Here is a 15,433-nt window from a genome sequence, read left to right as displayed (position 1 = left end):
GGCTCTGCAACAGACTGAGCTGTTTTCTGCCTTGTGGCTAGTGATGTTGGGATAGGCTCAGTCCATCTGTGACCCAAAGGACCCATTTAAACCTGGCATTAATGTGCTTTTTATGTTATTATAACAAAACCATCACATCCAAATCCAAACTACAATTAGAAAAAGCAGTCCAATCATAAATACAATCAATGCAACATATCAAAGAAAATATTAAGATACATTAGTCACAATTAACACTTGAAACCACACCTGCAGCCAGAGTAGAGGGCCATTTGATACCAAAAAGCCTATTATAGTACCGCACGATCATTAAAACACTCGACGTTAAACAGAAACATAGGCAGGAGCCCAACAGACTTGTTTAAGCATAATGTGTGTTTTCCATGATCCAATCACCATCGGATAGCAGCTGACCACAATAAAAACCAGGTGTAAATCTGCATGTGATCTGATTGTGTTTGGATCACTCAGACCATATTCTGAGGTGGTCAGAAATGAAAAGCGATCACATGTAACACAAGTTTAAATGCACATGCATTATCAGTCTGGACACTGTGTGGACACTGGAGATGCACATCCAATCCAGATACAAAATGCTAATGACAAGTGTAAAGGGGGCCTAAACTGGATTGGATTAAGAAAGTTAGATAACTGATTTTTCTGATTCTGAAAGGTGCCAAATTTTATAGCAAAAGGTATTCCTCTTTTTATTTTTGCTTTTACCGTTCTGTGAGCTAGCAAGCATTTTTAATTTTTGTACATTCTTTATGATGACAAAACCAGCCAGGCTGACTAATAACTTGCTTAATTTTGTTTTAAGTTATTCTTCAAAAAAGTTGTCATGTTACTTGAATCTGTGAAATCCCAAAATTCTGTTAAAATATCTCTAAATGTAAAAAGTATAAACTATTATTCCTAAAGGAAACATGTATTATAAACTTTTTAAACGTGTCACATTCCTCTAGTATATACTTGTTAACTTTGATGTATTGTTCATGTGTCTAAAGTGAAATTAAGATGCAAAGCATTTGGCTTCCCATGAGTACAACTAAGAATTAAAAACATATTCTGCCAGCAATGCTATGCACAGACAATACAAGAACATGTCACAGTGGAGAACATTTTAAATTATGCATTCAATTAAATCTGTAAAAATGAAAGTATATACTTATCATCACTTCTACAGAAATCTGCCTTATTGTACTATAAATATTGAATAACAAGCTATTTATTTTTTGGTCGCTAACGGTGGTCAAATATTGGACGTAAGTTTTGGTTTTTTTGCCAAAAACTGTTGTATGTTTGCAATTAGAACATCAACACATATAAAACAATGCCATGGTATGGCATGCTCTAATTAATTTCACCTCAAGCTATATTTTATGGTCTTGTTACTGCTCTTTGTATAAAACGAAGATATTCAGCCTTACAGTTATGATGCAGCGTAGGCAAGGGGGAGATTATGTCTCTCAGATAGCAAAGACAGTCAGACACCCTCTAGACTTTAGCCTGCTTTCAGACTTTCTGTCACCTTTAACTACAGGTCCCACGGAATGCCAATGCTTACCTCACGTTCCATCCAAGAAGTAAATAACTAATAGAATAGTCAGTCATGTACCATGAAACTAATTAATAACTTTAATAACAGCTTGCTGTAAAGAAGTCTAGAATAAAAGACGTCCATCACTGCCTGGAGTCCAATGTCTTGTACAGTTACTTAGGGTTAGACAATGGAGAAGTGATGCATGACAAAATTAAAATAAAACAAGATTAGGGTTACATGCAATAGCATCTTGTGAATAATGAGCTTGTATGAATTAACATTCTGCAGGAGAAATGATAACTATTTGTTTTTTTTTTATCCCATCATATTAGCAAAAGAGCACAATGGATAACTGTGAAAGGATGTAGTATTTATTAGAGTGAGAAGAATTTTTAAAAAATTAGTGGCACTGGAAGCAATAAGTTTTTACCACAGATTCTTGGTACCATTTTCTTCAGGTAGTTTATATGTTTCTTATTTGCTTTTCTGCTTGCATTAATCATCGTTGGTGGAGTTTTCACATTTATTCCAGGCACACACCCACCCATATGCCAAATTCCATAGCTTCAGGCTGCATATTATCCTACTTCTGTCTCCACGGTTTTGGTTCTTCAATGGTTATGTTCTGCCATGCCTTGTAACTAATGATGCTCTGCACAAAAGATGTGTCTGATATAGCAGCAAATTTGTCAGCGTGCCCTAAAATTATCTGATTTGGCTCACATCTGCTGTGATTGAAAGCAAACACCAGCACCAGTGGCACATTAATATTCATATTATATTATTTTATTATGCCATTCATACTCAAATCATATTTTTTTGCAGTCAATGCTGGGACACATACTGAATTGCATAACAACATACTGTATATGTTTTCAAATCATATGATGATTTTTTATCTAAGTGGTACCTTCTTTTCGTCTGTTATATTCTTTGATGTTCTTTTACATGGTGTGCAGTGTGAGATTTTTTGAAAGAGCCAAGTAAGTGATAAGGTCACAGTGCCAACCAGCATTACAGACTTTCTGTGGAATGTTTGTGTGTACACACAATACAAAAATACTGAGAAAATGAAAAAGACATATTATGTGATAGAACCAAACCATGAAACAGACTGAAGTGTCACAAACCAATTTCTCATGCTGAGGATATGATCATAGAAGAACTGAGAACAACATTTTGAGTAAGCAAACTTAATTAGCAAGATTCACTGTTTTTTCCTGGTAGACTGGTGATTGAGCCAATAATATAATGAGGTAATTTTAAGTTGTGAGTCATAGCAATTTTAAATCAACTTTAATTATTTTTATCACATGTAGTGAAAGGCAGAGTGATTGTGTGGCATTGTTTCATAGATTATTGTCTCGTTGTGCACAGGAACTGAGAAGTTCAGATCTGGGACATCGACGTTCAATAACATCAATAACAGGATTTAGAGGCGATTTTTCAAAGTAAAACCATGCCACTGGGGTGGAAAGTTTTCTGTGGAGGTAGATAATTAGTAAGATGAAGTACACAGCCTGTCTCTTTCTAAAATGGATGAATATCAAAAAAAAGTTTAGCCTTTTGTTTTTTTTTTGCCTTTTCTAAAATGACATGGATGTACTCTTTTGCAATATGTGTGCAATCTCAAGATGTCAATCGATAATCAATGAAACTCAACTTGAAAAACATAACAACATGGTAGATATTTTTTAAAAACTCTAAAAACTGCTTCATTTTAAAACACAGTTTTATGTGGCAAATTAATATATATCATGGTTGTGAAGAAATAACTTTAAAAATACCAAACCTATGCTTTAATTCATGGCCATGTTAAACAGGCAATGGCAAAAAGCTGAGTTATAAAGTGTTAAAGTATTGCTGGGACAGCCTCTGTTATGAGTCGGATTAAGAGGGTTTCATAATGTCATGTTATGTGGCTACAGGAGAGTGAAAAGGACATAAGAAGGGGCCGACCAGTCTAAAGTAAACACAAATTAGCAAGAAAAATGCTGAGCAGAAAATGTCGATCCACTCACAGATCAATTTGTACTAAAGCTGTAACAATTTCTTTTAATAGTGAATGTTTCATATGTGAAGTCAATTTATATTCAAGACAAATTCTGAAGACATGATGTAGACTTGCTTTAAGAACTTCATGTAAAAATTAAAATAATTAGCAACTGTTGTCATCATTAATAAACAGATGCATGCTACAGAAAGTGCAGAATACAATTTTTTTCATTCATTAGACATTGTCATACACCTGTGCTTAGGAGACATCTTTTAGGCTGTAAAACTATTAAATAATAGCACCCCAAGCAGTGAGGGGTGCTGTCACTATCTCCTTCTCATTTCCTATCTGCAGTTCAGACGCTCACCAGCCAGATGATGAGTAACCCAGCTCCTACGAGGTGTGGCAGATAAGTAATGAGACTGGCAACACTGCAAGCGATCTGGCAACGCTGCGCTGTTGTCCTTGATAGAGCACGTGTATCAGTACCCTCTCATAGCTCAGTGCGAGTTTCAACTCCTTCCGTTAACTACGTGATTTTTGTGACTGCTATTAGCGAAGTTGTGTTTTTGGTTGTGCATCACGTAAAATGGAACAGTGGAATTTGGAGCAACATTGTGCCATTAAACGGCAAGTGTGACATTTGAAAAGTTAAAACAAGCCTATGGGGAACATTCTTTATCCCAAGCTCAAGTTTTTCGCTGGCACAAATCATTTTTGGAAGGCAGAAAACACGTTGAAGATGAACACCTTCAGGGAGGACTTCAACGAAAACCAATGAAAACATTGAACGTGTGAACACTCTTGTGAGATCAGACCGTCGTTTAACATTAAGAATGTTGAGTGAACAATTAAATTTGAACAGGTTTACCATTCATCAAATTTTGACTGAACATTTACAAATGCGAAAGGTCTGTGCCAAAATGGTGCCGACTCTCTCCATAACAGAATTTTTGACCTCAAAAGGCATTCCTGTTGTTCCCCAGCCCCCTTATTCACCTGAACTCAGTCCGTGTGAATTTTTCCTTTTTCCTAAACTGAAAAATGTCCTCAAAGGATGTCATTTCGGGACTTTAGAAAACATCCAAAAGAGTGTAACGGACATTCTGAAGACCATACCGGTTGAAGACTTCCAGCGCTGCTACCAACAGTGGGAACAACGTCTCCATCGGTGTGTAGCTGCCCAAGGGAACTACTTTGAAGGGGATAACATTGATGTTTGAAAAAAATAAAAACTTTGGTAAATAAAAAATCAGTCTCATTACTTTTCTGCCACACCTCGTACATCCACCACAAAACCCCACAGTCGGCGTTCATTTGAGGATCAAATCTGGCTGTATGTCTGATGTTTTAGCACTCTCATGTGCTTCCTTTTTATCATTTCCTAACCGTATAAAACAGAGTTACCGGCTAAAACCTCAGCCCTTTTTACATTGATTGTCTATTCGTTGATTAGAACATACTAATGTAGAATTCAATTGTTCTCTAATTAACAGAGAGAAATTTTGTATAAATATTTGTATGCAGAGAATCAATTTCAATAATGTTAGTTGTTAAATCTCTTACACACTGAGCCATTGATCAAATGCTGTGGAAGAAAAAATAGACCAACAACTCCTCAGTCCAGCTTATTATTCAAAACTCCTCAAATCCAACTAAAGGCTACAATTATTATTAACAATAACAAAGCATACAGTGGATTCAAAATGTACTCATTTCCCTTCACTTATGTTATGTTGCAGCCTTGTGATTTAAATAAAGTTTTAATTTTAAATGAAAGTTTCCCCACTTCAAACAGTACTCATTAACCCAGAATGACAAAGCAATAACAGGATCTGAAATATCACATTGAGACAAGTATTTAGTCCCTTTACTGTGCTCAGGTGCATTCCATTCTATTTATTATTATTGAGATGTTTCCAGATCTTGTTTGGAGTTCACCTGGGGTCAATTCAATTGAGTGGAAATAGTTAAGGAAGGCACACATCTGTCTATAAAAGGTTCTATGGTTGACAATTTGAATCAAAGCCAAAATCAAGTCAGAGTTTGAAGGATTGCCTGGAGAGCTTACAGACAGGATAAATTGGTGTACAGATTTGGGAAAGGCTACAAAATGTCCAACAGCTTGGAAGGTTTCAAAGATCACAACTGCCTTCATAATACTTCAATTGAAAAAGTCTGGAACAGCTATGACACTTCCTAGAGCTGGCCATCTGGCCAAACGGAGTGCTCCTGGGAGAAGGGCCATGGTAAGAGAAGTGGACAAGAACCAGACAAGACTGCACATAGGAAGAGAGAGAGAGAGAGGTTAGGAGCACACACTGATGCAGTGCATTGCCACACCCACCACAAGACAAACCAACTCAGGATCCCAGATTAGGACTCGAGTGCAGCCATGCAACAGGTGATACCTCAGCACCACACTAGTTCAGATGGAGTGGAACAGTGTGAGGTTTTTTTTAATGGTGGCTGGAGTACTAATTCTGCGACCAACCCCCAAGTGCTTCCCTGCAGGTTGGAGGGCCTTCATGTAGGGATGGAAAATGTGAAAAAAATGAAAGGGTCTGAATATTTCCTGAATCGACTGTATCAAATGATGGTGTCTCTGTTTTCCCAAGCATATTAGACCCTCCTATGTATACAGTGAAAGTGCATTACAGTTAAGGTGATGTCATATTATACTAATAGGCCTTTTTAATTAGATAGTCAAATCACAGGATGTGATGACAATAAAATTAAAATTTGTAGTGAAACTTGGGCACAATGAACAACCATAAAGCTTTTTTGAAAGGGCTTAAGTTGGATTTTCTGAACTATGGCAAAGGTAAAGAAAGGTGCAGGATAGTATGTTAAACAATTAATCACAAAATATATACTACCTGTCAAAAGTTTTAGAACACCTCAGTTATTCCAGTTTTTCTTCAAATGTAATCAATTGAAATGTAAAGAATGACCTAAAATGGTGACCAGGTAAACAGTAAACTGCCAGAGGTTTTAAATTTATACTTTAGGTTAGCAAAAACTAAAATAAGGAAATTTCAGAATATTACAAATGGTCATTCTTAATGGAACAACTAATAGGTTACGGACTACAGATTTTCTACAGCGATTAAAGCAAATTAAGCCTAGTAAATTGAAGCAAACAGTTTACACAGGTGTCCCAACTTCTGTTGATTACTTAAAAACCATTAAAGCAGAGCTGGAACAGACTATGTTACTACACTCTCTACTACCTGGACAATATTACACTGCAGAAAGTAGTAAATTCCTGTGATAATAGCAAGAAATTGGTAATTAACAAATTAAATGAGACAGAGCATTATTACCCCTAGAAGTGTATGCCTTTCATTTAAACAAATTGCAAACAAAAAGTCAGTGAGTACAGTGGTGTGCTACACAATCCAAAGGGAATTGGAAACTGGACGAAACTCTGAGAGGAAGAGATCTGGTAAGCCCAAGCTCACAAGCCAATCAGAAGACAAGTTTCTAAGGGTCACCAGCTTGCATGATAGGCTCCTTATAGCACAACAGCTTCAAGCACAGCTTAATAGTGGTCAAAAAAAAGCAAGTCTTACTTTCTACTGTGAAGAGGAGACTTTGTGCTGCAGGTCTGACAGGGCGAGTAGCAGTAAGAAAGCCATTCCTTAAAAGACAAAATAGGGCCTTGAAATACCGACTATGGACTACTGCAGACTGGAAGAAAGTCTTATGGACCAATGAATCAAAATTTGAAATCATTGGTTTATCACACAGGGTCTTTGTATGCTATCAAGTTGGTGAAAGGATGTGACACCAACTGTCAAACATGGAGGAGGAATTGGTCTATGGTTCTTTTGCTGGAGGCAGAGTTGGTGACTTGCACAGAGTGACTGGCAATCTGAATGAAAAGGGTTACCACAGCATTTTGTAGCACAATGCAATACCTTCTGGTTTGAGTCTAGTAGGTCAGGAGTTCATTAAACAGCAAGACAATGACCCAAAACATATCTCCAGACTATGTCAGAACTATGTTAAAAGAAATGAACAAGAAGATACACTTCAAAACATAGAATGGCCAGCGCAGTGTTCACACTTGAACCCCATTGAGTTTGTTTGGGATAAACTGGATAGAGGGATGAAAGGAAAGCAACCTACAAGTGCAACACATTTGTGGGAACTTCTGCAACAGTGTGGAGAAAATGTTTCTGACCAATACTTGATGCAAGATGCGAGACACCTGTATTGTCACTGTACAGTACAATGAAATATTTCCCTTATAGAAAAAAATTTATTTCTCTTATAGAATGAATGCAATGTGTGTGTTTGGCTGCTATATCAGCAAAAGATGGCTACTTTGATAAATCAAAACTTTGAATAATGATTCCTTGACTTATTTTTTATTTGCCATTGTTTATTGTTGTCTTGTGTTAATGTAACATTAAGACATTAAACTGCATGCATTTGCATCAAACATTTGGCCAGTAGTGTGTATGATAATATTTTGAAAATTAAGAATCAGCAATTTTTGACTAAATAAGTGATTTTCTAAAATATATTTCAAGCATTCAATGTGTAAAATTCAATGAACATTTTTTATTACTGAATTGTAAATTTATTTCACCTGGATTGGCTTTTGTAACACTCAGTTATTAAACGAATTGTTGACATACAGCTAACAAACTTCTGTATTCAGTGACTGAGGGACCACTGTGATTAGTGCAACTGTTACAACACAAGTATTCACCTCCAGGCTTTCCGCCATGTTTATATTAAACGTCCAGAGCTTATCCCCTGGATTTTATTTTTGGGTGCTATAATACAGATTTAAAATACAAATACTTGCCAAAATTACATATTTTTATCAATGATAAATTGAGCTGTTCAAAATTTAACTTTAAGAATTTTGATGCCATGATAAACATTTATCATCAAGGGATGAGGCGGACTCTGAATGATTAATATTCCTGACAACTTTATTATAAAATATATTAAATACATTGCTTTTTAAACTTTATTTTGTAGAATTTGCAGTTTGTAGAAATAAACCATATGTGCTCAAGAAAGAAAACATAAAGTGTTTGAAAAAGTAATTAAATAATAAAGCTATGTTATCATTCAACCATGGATGACAATTTCTTCAAATATGAAAACTCACACTTCATATCCCAGTGATATATTACCTATTCAAGTATCTTCTCTCATCAGCCTGCATGTATAGATGTCGTTCTTCCTTTCATTCAGCACCAAATAGAGTATATGCAATTTAAAAATGAAATAAAAATTCTAGAAACTGGAGTATGTCCAGCAATGGCAGAGTTGATCTCCAAATGCAATTCCAGTTCCCTTGTTTTCCAGTTAATTTTGGAAGTATAGTGTATAGCAAAAAATAAGTGCAAAATTTACATCTTTTATTAAAAATTGAGTAATTAAAAACAAACAAATGAGGAACGATCTGATTGAGAACAGAAAATTGCCACATTAAAAACAAAAACTAAATAATCAGATCTTAGCTGCATTCTTGGGTTTAACTACACGCTATAGTTTCGTGTACGAAAAACAAAATGCCTCGGGTGTAAGAAAACCCCAAACTCTCACCATTCTGTCTCTCCTGCTTCCTTTGTTTTCTGTCTACTGGAGTTCACTAATTATTATTATTTATTTTACCACGTTTTCACACAAATTTTTTATTGTTCTGTTATTTTGTTTCATTTTATGATTTCATTGGTGATTTTATCACCATTCGTTCATGAGTCCTACTGTTTGATGACTCATTTTCATGGCCATACCCATGTTTTGTATGGTAATGACGATTCTTGAAACTGCAAATGTACCATATACAAGCTTTTAGAAATCTTCCAATAGCTGCACCTGTACAGAAGTTCTCTCTCCTTTCTTTTTCTTTTAATTATTAATGTTAAGAAATATTATCCCAGCCACAGGGGATGCACAAACCAGCGTGCTTCTTTGTGCCGGTCCCATGCCCAGATAAATAGGGAGGGCTATGTCAGGAAGGGCATCCGGTGTGAAGTTTTGCCAGATCAATATGCGGACAGCAATACAAATTTCCATGCTGGATTGGTCGAGGCCCAGGTTAACAATGCCATCACCAGTACTGTTAGGCAACAGGGTGCTGACAGAAATTGGGCTACTGTTGGCTCAAGAAGCCAAAGAAGGAGAAGAAGATGGGGGAGATGTGTCCGGAGGCAGGAGGAGAGGAGGAAGGTAATAGATATGGTGAGAGGGGACATGCAGGTGAATGGTGTAACAAAGCAAGATACAGAGGACAGGAAAATGTGGAAAAAGATGGTCCGCTGTGGCAACCCCTAACAGCAGGAGCTGAAACAAGAAGAATTAATATTAAGAAATACTAATGTTAAGATCTTACCTATGGTTTGTCACCATAAAATTTTAAATGGGTTATTAAATTGAAGATATGCTGCTGTCATTGCAAATCCGAGTATCAGCTTGTCTCCACTACCTGTTAGACAAGCAGTGAATGTGAGAGATGTCACAGGGTGAATCTAAAGGATCTGAGGGCTTCCTTATGCCTACAGCATCAGAGAATTTTGGAGACTCTGAGAACACAAAGTGGGATAAAATATTCCCACACTCGACTGGTAGGACTGTGATCAGTGCTGCTTAAGGAGTTCTGTTACAGTTTATTGGAGGAGCAGCTGGTCTGAGGATGGAAAGAGTGAAGATTGGACGTAAGGATAAAAGTAAGCGAAAATGGTTTCAGAACTTTCTTGCCTCCATATAAGGAGACATGTTTGATTTCTTTTAGAAAACGTGAATGAACTGTCAAATTTCATGTTGAGTCACACTGAGCTCAAGTACTCTGGCACTTTGGGAACTGTGGAGGCCTGACTTAAATTACTTATTTCGGATGCTATTTAATGTTGTATAGGTTTCATCTGATATGATTAGACAGTGAAAAAGGTAGGAGAGGGGCTGGGGATGTATGTTAAAAAGCAATGTTAAAAAAGCGAGCATATTATAATTAAAACCAAAATGTGTGATCCAGACATTGAAATGCTGACTGAATTTGTCCTTGTTACCCTCTAGAGGAATAAGTTACATCAACCTGGTTAATACAGGGTGATTCAAAAAGATTGATCCGATTTCAAAATGCCATATTTTTTTTACAACCATGAGGCACCTAGGAGCTAATTACATACAAATTAAAAGAGGGGGTTATAGAGTTTCTGACTGTCACTTCATTGGCTCCGGGAAGTTTGAGCATTTATCAACAATGAGCTCCCTCATTGCTGGATTGGCCGTAAAGAAGCCCATGATTTGACACTCCACTTCTGGCCCCCAATATCATCAGATTTTTCACGCTGTGTGAATTTTTTTGTTGGGGTATGTTAAGGATTCTGTTTATGTTCCATCACTTCCAAAAACACTAGATGATCTCCGAAATTGCATTGGAAGAGCCCGGAGTACAATGACACCCGACATGCTCATTCGAGTAAGGGATGAATTTGAATATCGTGTTGATGTTGTCCATACACCTGGAGGAGGTCATATTGAGCACTTGTAATGTTACATAATAAACTTTATGCTCACCTAAGCCATTTACAATTCACTGCATTGTTCTGTAATGATTTGCAAGTGAAATAAATAATTTTGAAATTGGATGAATATTTTTGAATCACCCTGTATTTATTAACTTAGGAACATAAATGATTCACTCAGTTACCAACACTCTAATTATGAATCATTATGACTTTAGAATACCGGTGACTTCAACCAGGGGAACTTTGGAAAGAACAAACATTTAACAGCATGTTCCATTTGTGGACACAACAAACTGGAGCTGCTCTATTCAAATATTAATGCCTGGGCAGGCCTGACCACATCTTACTACCACCTTCAAGCCTGTTATTAACAGAAGCTCTTTTATTATCTACTGTATCTTTTATCTGTAAAAGAGCTAAGTATTTCCTTTGGATAGGGATCCTTTTTTCATACTTTTGATATTCAACTTCTGCTTAAGTTTTTTTAATACTGGATTTTTGTCCTTTGATTTGTCTAGATGTTGGTGTACTGTGAGTGAGTTTCTGCCTGCTAAACAAGGCAAACTTCATTAGCAAAGAAACAAAAATAATCTTTTTTCAAAACCTAAACAAGATAAAAAACGTAAAGTTTAACACATACTTTGCCTAATTTCTTTTAACCAGAAAAACCATTAGGAAAATTAATGTTCTTAACATTAGAATCCCTGAAGCCTACGAAAAAACATGTAATACCGGCCCACTTTTAATCCCTTCGCACCTCTCCATCAGTGTCTTGTTTTGAAAATGCATGGACCAGCACAAGCAGCATGCATCCTGCTGTCCCATCTCCCAGCATTAAGGAGCTGAGCTTGGGCAAAAAGTTCTCCAAGCTCAAGCCAAGGCTCCTCATCTGTGTGATGGGTGCCTTGAGTTGTATAGGGTAAATAATACAGTATATCATTATTTGGAATACATGCATTTCATGTGTGTTCTGTGTCTACAAAGATCTGGGTAAGTGTAGGATGAAAGGAAATGCGAGCCAAGAAATGCTGAACACATACTGTACCTAAAGCAGAAACGTTTTCCATGTTATACTAATAATGGTGTGAAGTGTATGACATGTGAAGACTTTAGTCCAAATATCAAATAAACAAGGCAAGCTATGTAACACAATCCAATATTGGATACTGGGAAGCATTTTTGGCTCCACCTTTGTATAGTTGCACCAGTGATGTGACTTTTAGGTTGTTTCTGTGACAACAAAGATGTTAACACAACACAAAATGCGATGCCCCTAAATTAAAAATTTGGCAGCCTCAAAAACCATAACACCAGTGTAAATCACTCCAAAAATATAGATATTTTCTTGAGTCTATCCCTTGACTTGTGCTTTTCAATCTCCTTTTCCTGGAGTTGCTTGGTGTGTTCCTTTGTCTTTATTGTGTATGTTAGGCCACAATACTGACTGTACACAAGTCAGACCTTGTGGATAAGGTGCATTTCACTACAATTAACTAAAAGCCCACAACTACAGACAGATGATCTCCATTTAACTAATTATGTAACTTCTAAAACCATTTGACTGCACCAGTGATGCTTTAGATGTGTCATATTAATTAGAGTGAATGTAATTAATTTAGACAATTTTACAGAGATCTGTTTTTACTTTGATATTAAATAATCTTTTTTTGGTGATTAGTGTCAAAAAGTCAAATTAAATCCACTGTGATTCAATGTTGTAAATAATAACATGTGAAAACTTCCAAGGGAATGACAGTTTTTTAGTGGCACTGTATGTGAACTCTGGTAAATATGACTGATTATTGTGGCCAAAAAGGTGACCTGAACTGTGCAGCAGCAATGCCAACCATTGCACCACCATGCTTCAGTGAGGTCAAAGAAGAAAGAATGCAGTCAGAGACGCGCAATAATATATTTCATCAAAGCAAAGCGGAAATGCCAAAATTGTAGTCAAAAGTCAGAAAAAATACATAGGTGTTTTAAAGTCAGAAAATTCAAAGTGATGTGTCATGACTAAAGCCATGCGCCGACTCATTCTATTTTTTAAAGTCATGCTGAAGGCTCTCCAAACTGTCTGTGGTGTTTATTTGCACTTTTTCTTCTTTTAAAAGGATTGAAAAGTCTTGTAAATAGCAGTAAATCTTTTGTTATTATAAGTATTTCATAGAGTCTTCCGTGTTTTATCAGGCTCCTTCAAGGTTTGTTTTTTTATCTCTATGTGGATAATTATGCATGCATAGGGCACACGTCTCCTTCTCTTAGACTGATGTGGAACTCAAAGATCGACCTGCACATTTGGCGACAAGCAGAGATAACTCATTATTTATGCTGTACAGACAGTCCCCGGGTTACATACGAGATAGGGACTGTAGGTTTGTACTTAAGTTGAATTTGTATGTAAGTCAGAACAGGTACATTATTTTAATAAATGCTATTGTTGACTGACTGTAACCAAGTGCTCTGCCAATGAATGATGGAGTTTCATCTCTCTCTAACCTTTTTATTATTTCTACTTTATTTTCAATGGTGATGGTTTTTCGCTTCTTTACTGTATCACCAGCACTTGCATCAGATTTGTGTTTCAGAGACATTCTTGAAGGGTGAAGACAAAAGGTTCAGATGAGCTCTTCTGCACAGCACACTATCACAGCAGGAAGGCACCCATCGTTAACACGTCTGGTGTACTGAACGAGAGACAACTTCCTATGTGTGTAATAGTACAAGCAGGCTTGCTATTGAGAATGAATGGGGCCATTCAGGGGGGGTGTTCATCACTCGCCCACCACAAAGTCACCTCCAATACAGTTTGCTGCATGCACTGGCAGCCATGTGTGATGAGCAGGCAGTGAAATGCCCCCCTCCGCTCCATCCAGCCTGCGTCTAGTCAGGAGCAGTAGCTGCAGTGGCGTAGTGGCGGGCAGTGATCCACCCCATCAAGTCCTGCACATGAGCAATAGCTGTGGCCCTGGTGACTATAGGGTGGTCAAGATCTAATTATGCAACTTTCATTACACTATAACTTATTAAGTTTATTACATAGAAAATCACCAGAAAATCAACATGAAGAATCGTCTTTGCGCTGAACTGGAATCGTCCCCGCATAAATCAAAGTCATCCAGCATAATTAGATCTGGACCACCCTAAATGAACTATGGGTCCACGCTTGTGCTGCGATCCACCCGAGGGACACTACACTGCGTGAGCAGCAAAATCGCCCCCCTCCAGCCACCGCCTGCAGCATCCACAGGCCGAAGATGGCGGAGCGGCAATTACTGAGGTGCATGTGTCGCAGCTGCGGCAGCGTTCGTAAGTCGTAGGTCAGATGTCCGTAACCTGAGGACTACCTGTATATGTTTCATAAAAATTTAATTTTGAGAATCTCATTATTTACTTATCTGTACTACTACCAACTAAGTCCCAAAGAGTCTGTAATGCAAATGATCAGCGTTATATACCTGGGGGAGTGGTCCCATCCAATGTTGGCTGTTACAGTTCTCGTGGATGTTGTGCTGGTCTTCCAAAGCATTATGGGGTGCTGGGGAAAAAAGTTCTCCTAAACTGGCAAAAAAATTCAATGAACAAAAGTGAACAAAGGCTTTGGCAAAATACACTGATCAACACTAGCAATAATCACTGCCCTTATCAGGCTACCTATTTATTTAAAAACATTTTTGGTTAAACTTTATATATTATGCTATGGGAACATTCAGTTCCAAGACTATTCAAAGAGTTTCTTATTGTCAAACAAATTAACTTTCAAGATTTTCCGGTTGCCTTTTAGCATTTCTAATTGTTAGAATTATTCTGTCTTATTCTGAATTAACAATTCTTCTTTGATTGGCACTTTCGAATCAACTTGAAAGTCCTTAAACCACCCTTAAAAAAGATTACTAGCTCAGTCGTTTTCTAAACTAAGATGCATCTCTTCAAGTTTTCACTACTTAAAATTGCATTTTATAGTTTTGGTTTGGGCAGATTCACACTGCCAAAAGCTGTTGTGTCTAATTGTGTTATGGTCATGGATTCTCTGGGGTTTAATAAGTTCTAACTGTGAATTATGCCTGGACTATAACCAAATATTTCTTGAAGTCAGGCATCTTCTCTAGCGGGTGTGCTGGTAAATTAGACTAAAAAACAGTAATTTGCTGCAACTACAAAATGCATATTTCCTTTAAAGAGAGTTAAAGTCCTCAATTACTATTACCTTAGTCCTGCCTTGACTTTTATGCTATTGGTGTAATTTGTTATGCAAAACTGGAAAAGTATAAAACAATTTGTAAATGTTCTCACTTAGCCTTCAATTTTTTTAATGAAGTAAGCAAATTTAACATTTTTTTCTTCCTTTTTGCTCTCTCTTTTTAAGATCTACACTGCTTTCTAAATTATATACTCCCA

This window comes from Polypterus senegalus, chromosome 4, assembly GCF_016835505.1.
Source record: "Polypterus senegalus isolate Bchr_013 chromosome 4, ASM1683550v1, whole genome shotgun sequence".
In the NCBI taxonomy this organism is placed as follows: domain Eukaryota; kingdom Metazoa; phylum Chordata; class Cladistia; order Polypteriformes; family Polypteridae; genus Polypterus; species Polypterus senegalus.
Note: the sequence above shows the minus strand (reverse complement) of the source record.